Here is a 14500-nt window from a genome sequence, read left to right as displayed (position 1 = left end):
TACACGGGTCCTTAGGAATACATCATAGAGGATTCAGTCTCACTCCCCAGATGCACTCAAGGTGGGGCTCAGGCATGCTCATGCTTGAGTTCATTAAATGCAATGTTCTTGGACTCACTGATGCCTTAGAGAAAATTTGGTCATGATGGCACTGTGTGACTTCATTTTACAGCATCCATGCCAAAACACTAGGTTGTTTTTGTTTCAAATGTTTCTGGAGTTTATATGTATCTCTATTTAAGGTTAAGAAAACATTATATTATGACTCATAATTAACACAATGATAAGTATAGGCAGACTTTTTTTTTCATTTCAATTTTTTTAATTTTATTTTAGTAATTACACTTTATTCATTTTTTGATCCCCCCATAAGCCCCTCCCTCCTCCCCTCCCAATCCCACCCTCCCTCCCCTTTCTGCATGAATGCCACTCCCCAAGTCCACTGATAGGGGAGGTTCTCCTCTCCTTTCTGATCTTAGTCTATCAGTTCACATCAAAAGTAGCTGCATTGTCCTCTGTGGCCTGGTAAGGCTGCTCCCCCCTCAGGGGGAGGTGATCAAAGAACAGGCCAATCAGATTATGTCAGAGGCAGTCCCTCTTCCCATTACTATGTAACCCACTTGGACACTGAACTGCCATGGGCTACATCTGTGCAGCGGTTCTAGGTTATCTCCATGAATAGTCCTTGGTTGGAGTATGAGTCTCTGGGAAGTTCCCTGTGTTCAAATTTTCTTGCTCTGTTGCTCTCCTTGTGGAGACCCTGTCCTCTCCAACTCTTACTATTTCCCACTTCTTACATAAAATTCCATTCACTCTGCCCGACAGTTGTCCATAAGGCACAGCCTCTGCTTTGATAGTCTGTAGGGCAGAGGCTTTCAGAGGCCTTCTGTGGTAGGTTCCTAGTTTGTTTCCTGTTTTCTTCTTCTGGCTTTCAGAAGCCCTCTGTAGAAGGTTCCTGCTGTTTCCTGTTTTTTTCTTCTTCTGATGTCCATTCTCTTTGCCTTTCAGGATGGGGATTGACCATTTTAGTTAGGGTCCTCTCTCTTGCTTAGTTTCTTTAGATGCACAGATTTTAGTGGGTTTGTCCTATGTTGTATGTCTATATGAGTGAGTATATACCGTGTGTGTCTTTTTGCTTCTGGGCCAACTCACTCAGGATGATCCTTTCCAGGTCCCACCATTTACCTGCAAATTTCATGATTTCCTTATTTTTCATTGCTGAGTAATACTCCATTGTATAGACGTACCACAGTTTCTGCATCCATTCTTCAGTTGAGGGGCATCTGGGCTGTTTCCAGATTCTGGCTATTACAAATAAAGCTGCTACAAACATGGTTGAGCAAATGTTCTTTTTGTGTACTTGAGCCTCTTTTGGATATATGCCTAGGAGTGGTATGGCTGGATTTTGGGGAAGCGCTATGCCTAGTTGTCTGAGAAAGTGCCAGATTGATTTCCAGAGTGCTTGTACAAGTTTACATTCCCACCAGCAGTGGAGAAGGGTTCCCCTTTCTCCACAACCTCTCCAGCATGTGTTGTCACGTGAGTTTTTGATCTTGGCCATTCTCATGGGTGTAAGGTGAAATCTTAGGGTTGTTTTGATTTGCATTTCCCTAATGGCTAATGAGGTTGAGCATTTCTTTAAGTGCTTCTCTGCCATTCGGTATTCCTCTACAGAGAATTCTCTGTTTAGCTCTGTTCCCCATTTTTTAAGTGGATTACTTGTTTTGCTGCTTTTCAACTTCTTTAGTTCTTTATATATACTGTATATGAGTCCTCTATCACATAAAGGGTTGGTGAAGATTCTTTCCCAATCTGTAGGCAGTCACTTTGTTTTGATGACGGTGTCCTTTGCTTTGCAGAAGCTTTTCAGTTTTATGAGGTCCCATTTATTGACTGTTGCTCTTAGAGCCTGTGCTGTTGGTGTTCTGTTCAGGAAGTTTTCTCCTGTACCAATGAGTTCTAGGGTATTCCCCACTTTTTTTCCTAGCCGATTTTACGTCTGGATTTATGTTGAGTTCTTTGATCCACTTGGACTTCAGTTTTGTGCAGGGTGATAAGTATGGATCTATTTTTATTTTTCTATATGTAGACATCCAGTTGGACCAGCACCATTTGTTGAAGATGCTATCTTTTTTCCATTGTATGGTTTTGGCGTCTTTGTCAAAGATCAGGTGTCCATAAGTGTGGGGGTTTATTTCTGGGTCCTCTGTTTGGTTCCATTGATCCACCATTCTGTTTCTATGCCAGTACCATGCAGTTTTTAAAACTGTTGCTCTATAGTACAACTTAAGATCAGGGATGGAGATACCTCCGGAAGATCTTTTATTGTAAAGGATTGTTTTAGCAATTCTGGGTTTCTTGTTATTCCATATGAAGTTGAGAATTTTTCTTTCCAGGTCTGTAAAGAATTATATTGGTAATTTGATGGGAATTGCATTGAATCTATAAATTGCTTTTGGTAAGATGGCCATTTTTACTATGTTAATCCTGCCAAGACATGAGCATGGGAGATCTTTCCATCTTCTCATATCTTCTTCTAATTCTTTCTTCAGAGACTTGAAATTTTTTCCATACAAGTCTTTGACTTCCTTGGTTAGGGTTACTCCAAGGTACCTTATGTCATTTGTGGCTATTGTGAAGGGTGTTGTTTCCCTAATTTCTTTCTCAGCCCTTTTGTCTTTTGTATACAGGAGGGCTACTGAGTTTTTTTGAGTTAATTTTGTGTCCAGCCACTTTGCTGAAGGTGTTTATCAGCTGTAGGAGTTCCCTGGTAGAGTTTTTGGGGTCACTCACGTATACTGTCATATCATCTGCAAATAGTGATAATTTGACTTCTTCCTTTCCAATTTGTATCCCCTTGTTCTCCTTCAACTGTCTTATTGCTCTAGAGTTTTAATACCTTTTAAATGATTTATTTATTTTTGTTTCATGTGGGTTGGTGTTTTGTCTGCATGTTTGTTGGTATGGAGGTGTTGGATCATGTGGAACTTGAGTTACAGACAGGTGTAATCTGCCATGTGGGTGCTGGGAATTGAACCTGGGTTCTCTAGAAGAAAAGCCAGTGTTTTTAGCTGCTGAGCCATCTCCTTAGCCCCAAATTTAAATAGTTTTGACTTAAGAAATGATTGGGAAAGTAATCAGATTTTATGGTAAATATTGTGAAAGGTTAAATAAAGGGAGGGAAGAGAGTGCAGTTATGTGGTACAGAGCTATGTCTTCATAATGTTTTTCAGCTTTTATTGTGCATAAAGAGAGCCTGAGTTTTCTTTGTTTGTAGAAGTGGATAGGCAATTTGGTGTGCTAAAACAGCAGGAACAGGATCAGGATCAGGCACCAAGATGGCTGGCATGTATCACATGTCAATTATGCAAAACAGACATTGAGTATAATGAGAGCCAAGTCTCCTCGATGCTGAAGAGAGAATTTACAAGCATTGACAGGGCAGGGTGGGGCAGCCAGATGACTCAGCTGGTAAAGGGGTTATGCCAAGCCCAAGGACCAAGTTTAGATCCCTGGACTCACATGGAAGAAGGGGAGAAGTAGCACTTACAAGGTTGCCTTCTGCCCCCACACATGCTCTGTGACATGTGGGTGCCCACACACCAACACTGACCTGACGTAAGTCAATGAATGTCAACAAAAAAGAGCCCCAGAGAGAGGCCACTTCTCAGGCTTCAGAAGCCCCTGTTAGGAGGAAGTGAGTGTTAGATTCCTGTGCCTAGACTGAGAGCTAGTCCATCTCATGAAGTGTGTTTCCTCCTTCTTAAATTTAATTAATTAAATTTTAAGACATTTCTGTTATTCTGTTTGCTCGCATGTGTCTCTGTGCACCACATGTGTGCCTGGTGGCCACAGAAGTCAGATGAGGGTTTTGAGTCCCCTGAATCCAGGCAATTATCAGCCACATTGTGCAGGCTGGGAACTGTTCGAGGGACTGCTACAAAGGCAAGAAGTGTTCCTAACTGCTGGGCCTTCTCCGCAGCCCCACATATGTTCCCTTAAAAATAAATTACTGTATACACATTGTGATGATCTCAATTTGAGAAGCTTTGCTTATGAAGCTCTGTCCATACAGCAAATTGGGCAACAAAAATATATGTCAGAAAGAGAAAAGCAAAGTGGAAATGTTGGTGTGGACTCATAGTTTTTTGTGCATGGTTTTTTATGCAGGGGTTCATTGTGTGTGTTTGTGTGTGGCTGTGCTGTGGCATGGGTGTGGCAGTCAGAGGACAGAAGGTGGGAATCATTTGGTTCTCTCTTTCTACCATCTGGATTCCTGGAGTCTAACTGGGGTGTCAGGCTTGGCTGCGGATGCCTCTCCCCCTGAGCTGTCTCACCTGCTCTGAGCCATGAACAGAGAGAGAGCTCTGAGTACGTTTCAAGTCATCCATATCTCCAACTGTACACACGCACGCTCCTCACACAGCCACCAGAGAGTCTGGAAGCTTGGCTGTAGTAACGAACACACAGGTGCTCATTCTTTTTAAAGGTTTGAAACCATTTTCTGTACAGAGAACTAGTGTGATTTCTTTCAGTGGCTAGATATCTGAAGTAACCTGTTCATGACAGATCACCTAGAAGCCGAGAGTGGTGGTAACACATGCCTATGATGTGTTGGGAGTACTGGGAGGATGAGGCAGGAGGATTATGAGTTCTAGCCATTCTGGTCTGGACTACAGGCTGAGACTGTTCCGAGATTGCCAAGACCAACCAACCAACCAACCAACCAACCAACCAGTTAACAAAATTTAATGGTCCTGTTTCCTGGGCACACTCACATAACCACTGTCTGTGGTACACACTGAGATTGAAATTTTAGATCTGATTTGCTGGTTTGAATGGATGTGGCAAGAGCAAGACCCATAGCTGAGTTTTCATGACTGGCACAGTAGAGCTGCCAACAGTGCACCCTGCTCTGCTTTCAGATGAACAAGGAGGTAAAACAAAGCTTATTCTGTGTGTTTGTGTGTGTGTGTGTGTGTGTGTGTGTGTGTACATGTATGTGTGGTGCCATGGTATCCAGCATGCTAGGCAAGACTTTTATCACTGAGCCAACTGCCTAAATCCCTGGACTTGATTTCTAAATATTATCTTTCCTGTGGTAACTAAGGACTGTGAACAAATGTTATTTTCCAGAACTGGAAAGGGAAAAGTTGAAGATAAATATGGAGTATGGTTTATGCTGTAAAGGTTTTTAAATTTTCTGTGAGGCCACAGATGTTGAGACTTGGAGATCATAGGTGCAGAGTGTCACGCTAAGGAGGACTGATGTGTGGTGGAAGGCTGTCATGGTGGCAGAACATGCTTTACTAAAGAGTGTGGGTATCTGCAGAGTGATGGCTGGAGGTGGGATGGCAAGAGGGATGGGCGAAGACACTGTGCAGCTAGGAGGGTGACCCGTAGGAGAGGCCCCCACTTTAGAGGACATTTTTATTTAATACAACATGATGCATAGAACCTGTTAGCAGTGGGGCCTGAGTACGGAATGCCTGGGGCACAGGCTGTTCATGGTGGACCAGCAACAGAGGATGGCTTTGCTGTGTCTCCCACAGCACTGGCTCTGGGTTCTCTCAGGGACCTAGAAGAACTGCTTCTTCCCACTGGGGACGGGATTCACCAAGTGGCCAGACTGATTGTTCAGCAGTGTCTGCAGCTTCAGCGTCTCCGAGTTCTTGCCTTTCAATACACCTTGGATGACAACAGTGTGCTGGAAATTGGTGAGTTTCTCTCAGAGAAAGCGTTTCCCTTGTACTGCTCTCTCTCACCATCGCTTCATTTGCCTCGGGACTTTTCCCGTGGGGAAATCATCTGCAATAGGCACTGCTTTACATATACATGCCCCAAAGCTTTGTTTGTGCCTTATATTCATAGTAACACATGTGACCAGAATGTATTGATTTCACTGCTGTGCACCATTCTTATTTGACCACATGTGTGCTGTTTCTAGACGCTGGCTACTATGGGTGCTTCTAAGAGCATGCTCATACAATGTATGCGTTTAGGTATCCTGGGGCTGGAATTTCTGAGATCTCACATAGATTGATTAAAACTGCTTGCTTTGTTGGATGTGGTACATGCTTGTAAGTCTACACTGGGGAGGTTCCGGGGTTCCTTGTCTAGATATCAAGCTCAATGGCAGGAGCTTGGGTTACAGGAGACTTTGACCACAAACAAGGAAACAAAGGAACACATCTCTTTAGAGTGAAGAAACATGAGATGAGAGACAGAGGACTAAATCTCTGCAGCTTTCCCCTTCACCACAGGTTTCTTCACACTCTGTCTGTAGTAGATATTGTCAGTCCCTTACAGTGCAGGTACTCTAATGATTGTCATGTATAGGAAAATCCCTAGCTTTAGTTGAGGAGCTGAGGGATGGATATCTTTCAGATTAACCAGCATCGGAAAGAAAAAGAAAGAACAGAGCAAAAAGAAATAGTCATACCTTTCTGTGATGCTCCTCAGAACCCAGGCAGACCCCACCAAACCTCATGGAGGCTTAGCTTGTAGGTACTGCACTCAGGGTCAGGAATTCTCAGAAGAAAATTCTCACACTGTCTTAAGGTGAACCCACCTTCTTTAGGGTGGACTCCTAGCCAGGTCCCTGAAAGGAGAAGCTCAGTGCCTGTCTCCATCTTTGCACCAAAATTAATCCCAGAGGATGTGGTTAAATCTTCAGCTGTGAACATGAACTCAACGACTGGCTCTTTGACCTCCCCACCTCCCAAGGGAGGAGCAGTACTGTTAGCCCACAGAGGAGGACTTTGCAGCCAGTCCGGAAAATACTTGACAAAAGCGAGTCATATGAAAGGGGAGGAGGTCCTCCCCTATTAGTGGACTTGGAAAGGGGCAGGGAGGAGATGAGGGAGGGAGGGTGGGATTGGGGAGGGAATGAGGGATACAGCTGGGATACAGAATTAACAAAATGTAACTAATGAGAAAAATAAAATTATGGAAAAAAAATAAATCTTCAGCTGTGGGACTGGAGATGTACTCAGTAGTACTCTTTATATTGTGTGAGGTCCTGAGTTCATGCCTAAGCACCACAAAAGTGAATCAATCAATCAATCAGTCAGTCAATCTCTGCCACCTTGTTCACACTCATAGCTCTAGTTTGTTTTTAAATCTTTGAGCTAGGCGCACAGCACAGGTTGAGATGTAAGATCTTTCTGGAAGACCAGTGCTCTTTATCTTTGGTGGCACTTCATGCTCACTTGCTGTATATCAATATCAGCGTCCAGCACTATTTTCATGACTTTTCCTTCATCTTGCTTTTTATCTTCCTATGACCCACCATTCAAGGCACATTCTTGATCAGTTAGGTTGGTGTAAGTGGCACTGGACAGGCTCAGTCTCTGTGCCAGGGAAGCAGGGGAGACTGACTGTTGCTGAGAAAACATGGTATAGGCTAAATACATTATTATCAACTCCATCATTATTACCATGATATTATCTAACCTGCTATTACAATCAAATGAAAACACAGACACCTGTCAGGTTTTATAATTGCCTTGTACCACCTTGGGCTGGGCAGATAATTCCACCTTCACTATCTCAGCCTGCATCCCTTCCATCTCTTATAATCATTCCTAATTGGGCCACCACTCATCCATAATTCCATGAATACTTTCTTATCCTTCATCTGGAGTGCTCCCTTCCAAGCCATTCCTGGAGTCCTACCTTCCAGCCCATATGGTTCTCTCTTCACTTAACCCATGGCAACCTTCTCTTTCCTCCTCTCTTCCTGACTGTTCATTTCCTTCCCATGATTCTTCTGTCCCCAAAGACTGGGAACCTTAGCCATACCTACCTCCTTCTGTCCTGCCTAGATACAGACCTTTGAATCAACCAATCATGGATAATGGGGAGCATTCCTTTTCATCACATGGTTACAGGAAAGACTTCAACATTATTAACAATGTCTGTGGCAGGGCGTCAATTAAATCTCAAAGCACTGAAATCAGCATTTGAATACATAGCAACAGACCAAACCCCAACATCATATCTCTGAGTTCTAGGGCAGCCTGCTCTACTCAGCAAGTTCCAGGCTACCCAAGGCAGCATAGTGGGGCCTTTTCTCAAAGTAAAACAAAAGAATTTAGAAAGAAAATTTAAAAACATACCTACCTCACTAAGGCATTCATTGATGAGAGAGAGGGAGAGAGAGAAAATGTGTTGCAGCTGTCCAAGAATGACCTCACCATCCACTCAGAGATCAATCTCAGTCAGATACTGAGGGTTTATTGAATGCACACCCCAAGACTGATCACAATCACAGACAGCCCAGACTGACCTTCGACCCTGATACATTCTCAGGGTAGGCTTTTTATAGAAAGACCACGTTTAGAAGGCAAGGGGAGAGCAGTATTACATTTTAAGTTTATTTTGGCTAACAAGACAAAGTGTTATCAGCTAACTTTTAAGTTGATTGGTCCTAAGTGAGGTAAGTAAGCTGTGGCTAGGGGTTTTCCAGAATGCTAAGATAACTGAGTATGAGTAATAGATTAATCTGACCTTGTAGACAGATTTTTCATTGTCAGCAAATTAGTCACTTGGGAGGCAGATCCTGAGAACTTGGACTTAATTTCATCTAATAATCAAAATGGAGACAGAAGACAAGATGGCTATAGTTATGTTAAAGGTGAAAGCAGGTCTTAACAATGTTGGTTCAGAGATAAAGAGGGTGGAGCCATGGTTTTACCACCATCTTTGTTTATGGCTGCCAGCTGTGTTCAGTTCCCTGTATAGTGCTAAGTGCAATTTTTGTCCTTTTAGCATTTTGCCGTTGAGTTTTAATTCAAGTGGTTGGATCAGCACGATTTGCTAGCCCCTCTATGAACTATATCTGATTAAAAGTTTTGCTTTGATTTTAGTTCAGAAAAAGCAGAGTTAAAGTTATGCTAACGACTGCAGTTGAGCTTTAGCTAGTCTTTTCTTTATATTTTTAAGGTTAAGCCTAGGATGGGTAACTATGAAGTTTTGTCTATGTAGATGTACTTGAAATATAGTCCGAAAACACACATCTAAGGAATATGCCAGAATTAGAAATTATAGCATTGTTTTATAGGATGCAAAGTAGATAGATAACTAAAGATAGACAAAGAGTAACTCAGATATGCTGGCCCTCAAGCTTGTCAGAGGTCTGATGAATATGGCATTTTAACATGTGTGAGCTTATTATGACAGAGTCCCCAAATCCTGGCAGTCTCCAAAAAGATTTGGGCACAACAACAGATGACAGTGACTCTGGATTGTGGTATGCTAACCACTGAGCAAGGCTGCCCCAACTGGCCCACTGCTAGGGCCCAGCCGAAACTGTAGACAAAGCTGTGGACACTTGGAGAGTCATTATTTCACATTGCTGAGGGCGAGGTGATGTCTATCTCTCATGTTTCTTTTTCCACAGAAACAGTCTCTCATCTTCTGTGCCTGGTCACTGGACTGCCTCTGTTCATAATGCCATGAGCCAGGGACACTGCCCAGGTGATGGACTAAATAGTCATCTCTGTCATTTTGATTGGAACATTGATTGGTACATATAATTAGCTTACAATTTATCCCTCTCAGGTCTCTGACCACATTGATGGCTAGGCAAAGCTTATGATAGCTTTGCAGCTAGAGAGCAGACAATTAGGTCCACTGTAGTTCGTTGGTCAGTCCATTAGGTAGTTAGAACTGCTAGGTACTAGATCTTTTATTTAGAAAGGCAAACAGGTTTGTCTTGCAGGCTTCATGTTAGTTGCCTGTGTCTTATGGTAAATAGCTGGATGGAAAGATGTGGAGTTTATGTAGGGTCTGAGGATATAGGAGTTTAGGTTGTGAGAATCTACAGAATATTGTTTAAGGGTCTAGGAAAATGTTTCAAGGTTGAAAAATGCAAGAAAGATTGGAGGGTCTAAGTAGGTATTTTAAGGTATGTGAATGTGAGTTGTATTATGGTTTAGGAAAGTGATTTAAGGAATATTGAAAATGGGAGATATTTTAGATTTCTGCCCTCTTTGCTATTGTGTTTATGTTGTTAAAATATTTCAGAAATTCAGAGTTTTGACATTGATCATTAGAGTTCTGATAAGTTGAAGGATCACTGACTGCTTATTAACCAATCACAAGTTTGAGATTTTAATTTCCTCTTGGTTGTCTTCTGCAGATAGACTTAAAGGTGCACCTCATCATGCTAAAAACATCTGTTTAATGCATATATCTAACCCAAAAGCAATAGCTTTTACTATGGTATTTTTAATATTTGCCATTTCTGAGTTAGACTTTTACACAGGATTTAGGAATATCTTAAACCTATTTGTTCTAATTGCTTTGTTAAGGAAAGTTCATGCATCCAGGGTTTACCACTAAAACCACTAATGCATTCCCACCTAAATTTCCAATGTGACATGGACGTAGGGGCTAATAGTGCATGCTGAGTGTACAAAAAGTGGCTGAGCTCCATTGGTGGCTGATTACCGACAGCTGTGCCCACAGGAAAAGTGTTAGAGTTTTAGACTGTGGACAGACTTAAATTGCTTATAAAGGTTACAAAACAAACAGCTAAGAAGAACTGATACTCGTTCAGTTGGATGCAGCAATGGTACTCAGATCCCATTATGAAGAGGTAAATTTGGAGAACTGACTCCAGGGTTCATATCTGGAATGAAGGTGTCTGGTAATGGAGTTTTACCTTCTGGCCTTTGCAGATAGGGGTCTAATCTCAAGTTCACTTTCTCAAAAACTGACCTTGGCAGCTTCTCAGAAGCTGATATTAGCAGCTTCTCCAGCAGGGTGCTCTGCTCCTGAGAACTGGATAACAAACTCCGTGCAAACTTGGAACCAGACAGCAAACTTTGTGTAACTTTGAGTGAATCCTCGGACACTTTGCCAGGTGAAGCAAATGAGCTATTATCATGAGAAAGTTGTTTGTGGTATTTTTGTTGTTGTTGTTTGTTTTTGTTTTTGCTTTAAAAGAGCTGCTTCAGTGCCTAATAAATGAGTCTAGATCATTAACCTGTGTTGACTCCCTTCTTCAAGTCTTTGCCCCTTTCATTCCCACCCCCTCTTTCAGGTAGACACTGCTTGACTTGCCCATGGGACATGCCACTGGAAGACCCAAGATTGGGTCTTCACATGATCATGGGAAGAAGGAAATAAGAGACCAAAGATTAAAAATCAGTGGCTATTATTTTAAAGTTTAAAGCACAAGCCTGAGCTAAGGCCAGCTAGTTGGAGACATGTCCAGCCACCTGTGGGGAAGAAGTAGCCTCAGTGCCCTGAGGGGAAGAACTAGCCTTACTGTATTCTTTCCTCACCCACTAGTTAGACAGTTGCTAGGAAACTGGGCCATAGGACCAGGCCAGAACTGTTGTGGTCTTGGTGCCTAAAATGGACCAATCATTTCAAAAGTCAATTTCCCTTACCCAATCATGTAATGCCAAAGCATATAAGTCCCTGCTTGCAGTTTTGCCCTTTAAAAACCTTGTTCCTCTAGACCATGGGGTTGCATTCCTCTCTTGTTTATGGAGGAAGTTCATATCCCGTGTTCGAACACATTTACAATAATAATAATATAAAAAAACCTCATGTATTTACAGCGGAGTCTATTCCTGGTCTTTTGGGGTCTCAAGAACAGGGCAAAACAATAGATGGTTGAGAACTTTTATTTGGGTGCTACCTTGGTCCTCTACGAAAACAAGTGTTCTTGACACCTGAGCCATCTCTCTAGCCCAGGGATGGTAATTTTTTAAAATCTGCATGCTCATCACCAAACTCTCTCCTTTCCACCCAGGACCCCACCACTCCCATGCATTCTTGCATGATGATTATTTTCACATTCTTTTCTGGCCATGCCCAACTGGTTGTTTATCTGCTCGGCCAAAATGCCCTCAGCCACTTTGGGGCTACCCTCTTTCTCGCTCCTATGATCTCTCCTGATTCCCACCTTCTCCTAATCCTAGTCGTCTCACAGATTCCCATCCCAGACTGCCCTATTCCAACTCTACCAGAGACAGGTGACCATAAAGTATGGGACATTTCTACACCAGTAGTTGCTACCCACCAGTCCTCATCCGCCTTTAGAACCTCTCTTCCTTCCCCTCCAAACCCCAGTTTCCCATTGGGGAAACTCACTGCCATAGCCTTAAGCCGATCATTACCTGCTTGCCTTCTCAGGGACTTCTAATCGCTCTGAGTCACCTTATAACACTCCCGTTCTCTCAGTGCTTAAGCCTTTTGGAGTGTGCCACTTAGTACAGGCCCTCCACCTTATTCACCAGGCAGTTATCCCTACTCAACCCGTAGTCACTAACCCTTACACTCTGTTCTCTAACATTCCTCCTACATCCTCTCACTTAACTGCCCTGGATATAAAGAATGCCTTCTTTCCTGTAACCCTACACCTTGACTCATAGTTTCTCTTTGCCTTCACCTGGGAGGACCCTGATACATGGACTACAAGGTAGCTCACATAGACATTTCTTCCTCAGGGCTTTGAGGATAGCCCACATTTTTTAGTACAGGGCCTGGCCTCTCCTCCTTAGATCTTCATCCCAGCGCGCACTCCTTTGTTATGTAGATGACATTTTACTCTGCAGTCCTTCCTTGTCTTTGTCTCAGAGAAACACTGCTGCACTATTAAATTATCTTGGTTCCCTAGGTTACCGTGTCTCTCCTTCGAAAGATCAGTTGTGCTCTCTCTCTCTCTCTCTCTTACTTAGGCATCCAACTCAGTTCAGAGTGGAAGACTCTCACGTCTGACTGGGTGTAGCTTCTGAAAGATCTACAGCTACCAACTACAGCGGACCAGATTCTTTCATTTTGAAGCCTGGTGGGGTTCTTCAGACACTGCATGGCCAATTTTGCTATTATAGCTAAGCCACTGTACCAGGCAGCCAGAAAGACCTCCAAGGGCCCCTCACCTACCCATCTCTTGTCTTCCCTCACTTCTTTTTACTGTGGCATGTGCTCTTATTGGACCTTGCCCTGGCATTGCCAGACTCCAACCAACCCTACCACCTCTTAACTGATGAGAGAGTGCGAGTGAACACAGGTGTTTTAGTTCAACTGGATGGGCCCTCCATCCAGCAGTACCTTCTTGTCAAAACAGCTAGCTCTTGTTATGCCCAGTTGACAAGATCCCCAAAGACCACCAGGAATCAACTCCGCTGCAAATACATGAGCGTTTATTTAATACAAGCTCTGGTCCCTGGTCTCAGCAACCTCCCTGGTGAATAGGAGCAGTGGGGGGGGGGGCTGTCTAGGGGAACAACGTTTTTAAAGGGAAAAACTACAAGCAGAGAGTTACATGCCATGGTGTTACATCATTGGGTAAGGAAAATTGACCTTTCAAATGATTGGATTACTTTAGGAGCCAAGATCAGAAATGGTTCTGGCCTGGCCATCTGGGCTGGTTTCCTAGCAACTGTATCTCTAGTGGTCAGGAAAAGAGTGTGGTCAAGTTAGTTCCTCCCAGCAGGTGGCTGGACATGTCTCTACCTGGCTGACCTTTGTTCAGGCTTGTGCTTTAAACTTTAAACCAATACCCAAAATTCTTTGGTCTCTCAATCCCATGGTATGTGGATGGCAGCTGTGTCTGAGAGCCCTGATATCGGCAATGGAACTCACCTAGGAAACTCTCTATCACCCTGTTTCAGCCTATCAGAGTATACTCCTCCCATTGCCTCTCAGAACCTTTGAGTCATTCCTCTCTCTTCCTTCTTAGGCCCTCACAAATTCAAGCCTTCTGCCTGCTGTTTCTAGAAAAGCCCCACATTACCCTAATCTCCAGTCCTGCCCTAAACCCTGAAACCTTCTGACCCATTCCCCACCACCAGGCATGGGGACTCAATTACTCTGGGGTTTCAGTACCATCCTTTTCCAGCAAGAAATATGAACTCAGTGCCTACATACCCAAAGAGGTCAGTATGTTTGGTTGGCATCTCCAGTTGCCCTCCCCTCCCCCACATAATCTGCTAAACCCCAATTTCTCTCTCCAACCCTGCCCCTTTCAAGAAAAGCCTCCACATTCCTGGCATTCCTGAGGACTGCCCCAATTACCTCACCTGGAGCCACCAGTCCCCCAAATCCAGCAGGTGCAGAAACATCATCTTCCTTTGGGCCTATATTCCTTAAAAACCCCACCCGCCATAGTCAGGGTGCAGCTTCATTTGGCTTTGTCACCTGAGGCTGCTGCACTCACCCAAAAGCTTCAGTTCCCAAATAAACCTTCTCTTTTTATACTTTTAATCAGGCTTGGATTTGCTTATTTTGTCGGTGGAGATAACCCATGAGATGTTGTAAAATTCCTAATTCGGTTCAAATAATTTTAAACACCCCCTGCAGAATAGCAAAAGCTGCAGAAGAAGTTCGGTGAGCCTTCATGTGTCACAAGCACATAAACTGCATTAGGGAGAACATGCTTGGGATAGAAAAAAACATTCACTCTAGGTCAGGTCCAGAGATGAGATCAGGTCTTGGTATGCACCATGATAAAAATAGCCATGAACAAAGTATGTATGGT

This window comes from Meriones unguiculatus, chromosome 6 (genome assembly GCF_030254825.1).
Source record: "Meriones unguiculatus strain TT.TT164.6M chromosome 6, Bangor_MerUng_6.1, whole genome shotgun sequence".
NCBI classification, from domain to species: Eukaryota; Metazoa; Chordata; class Mammalia; order Rodentia; family Muridae; genus Meriones; species Meriones unguiculatus.
The sequence above is the reverse complement of the archived record's forward strand: the minus strand, read 5'-3'. Positions refer to the sequence as shown.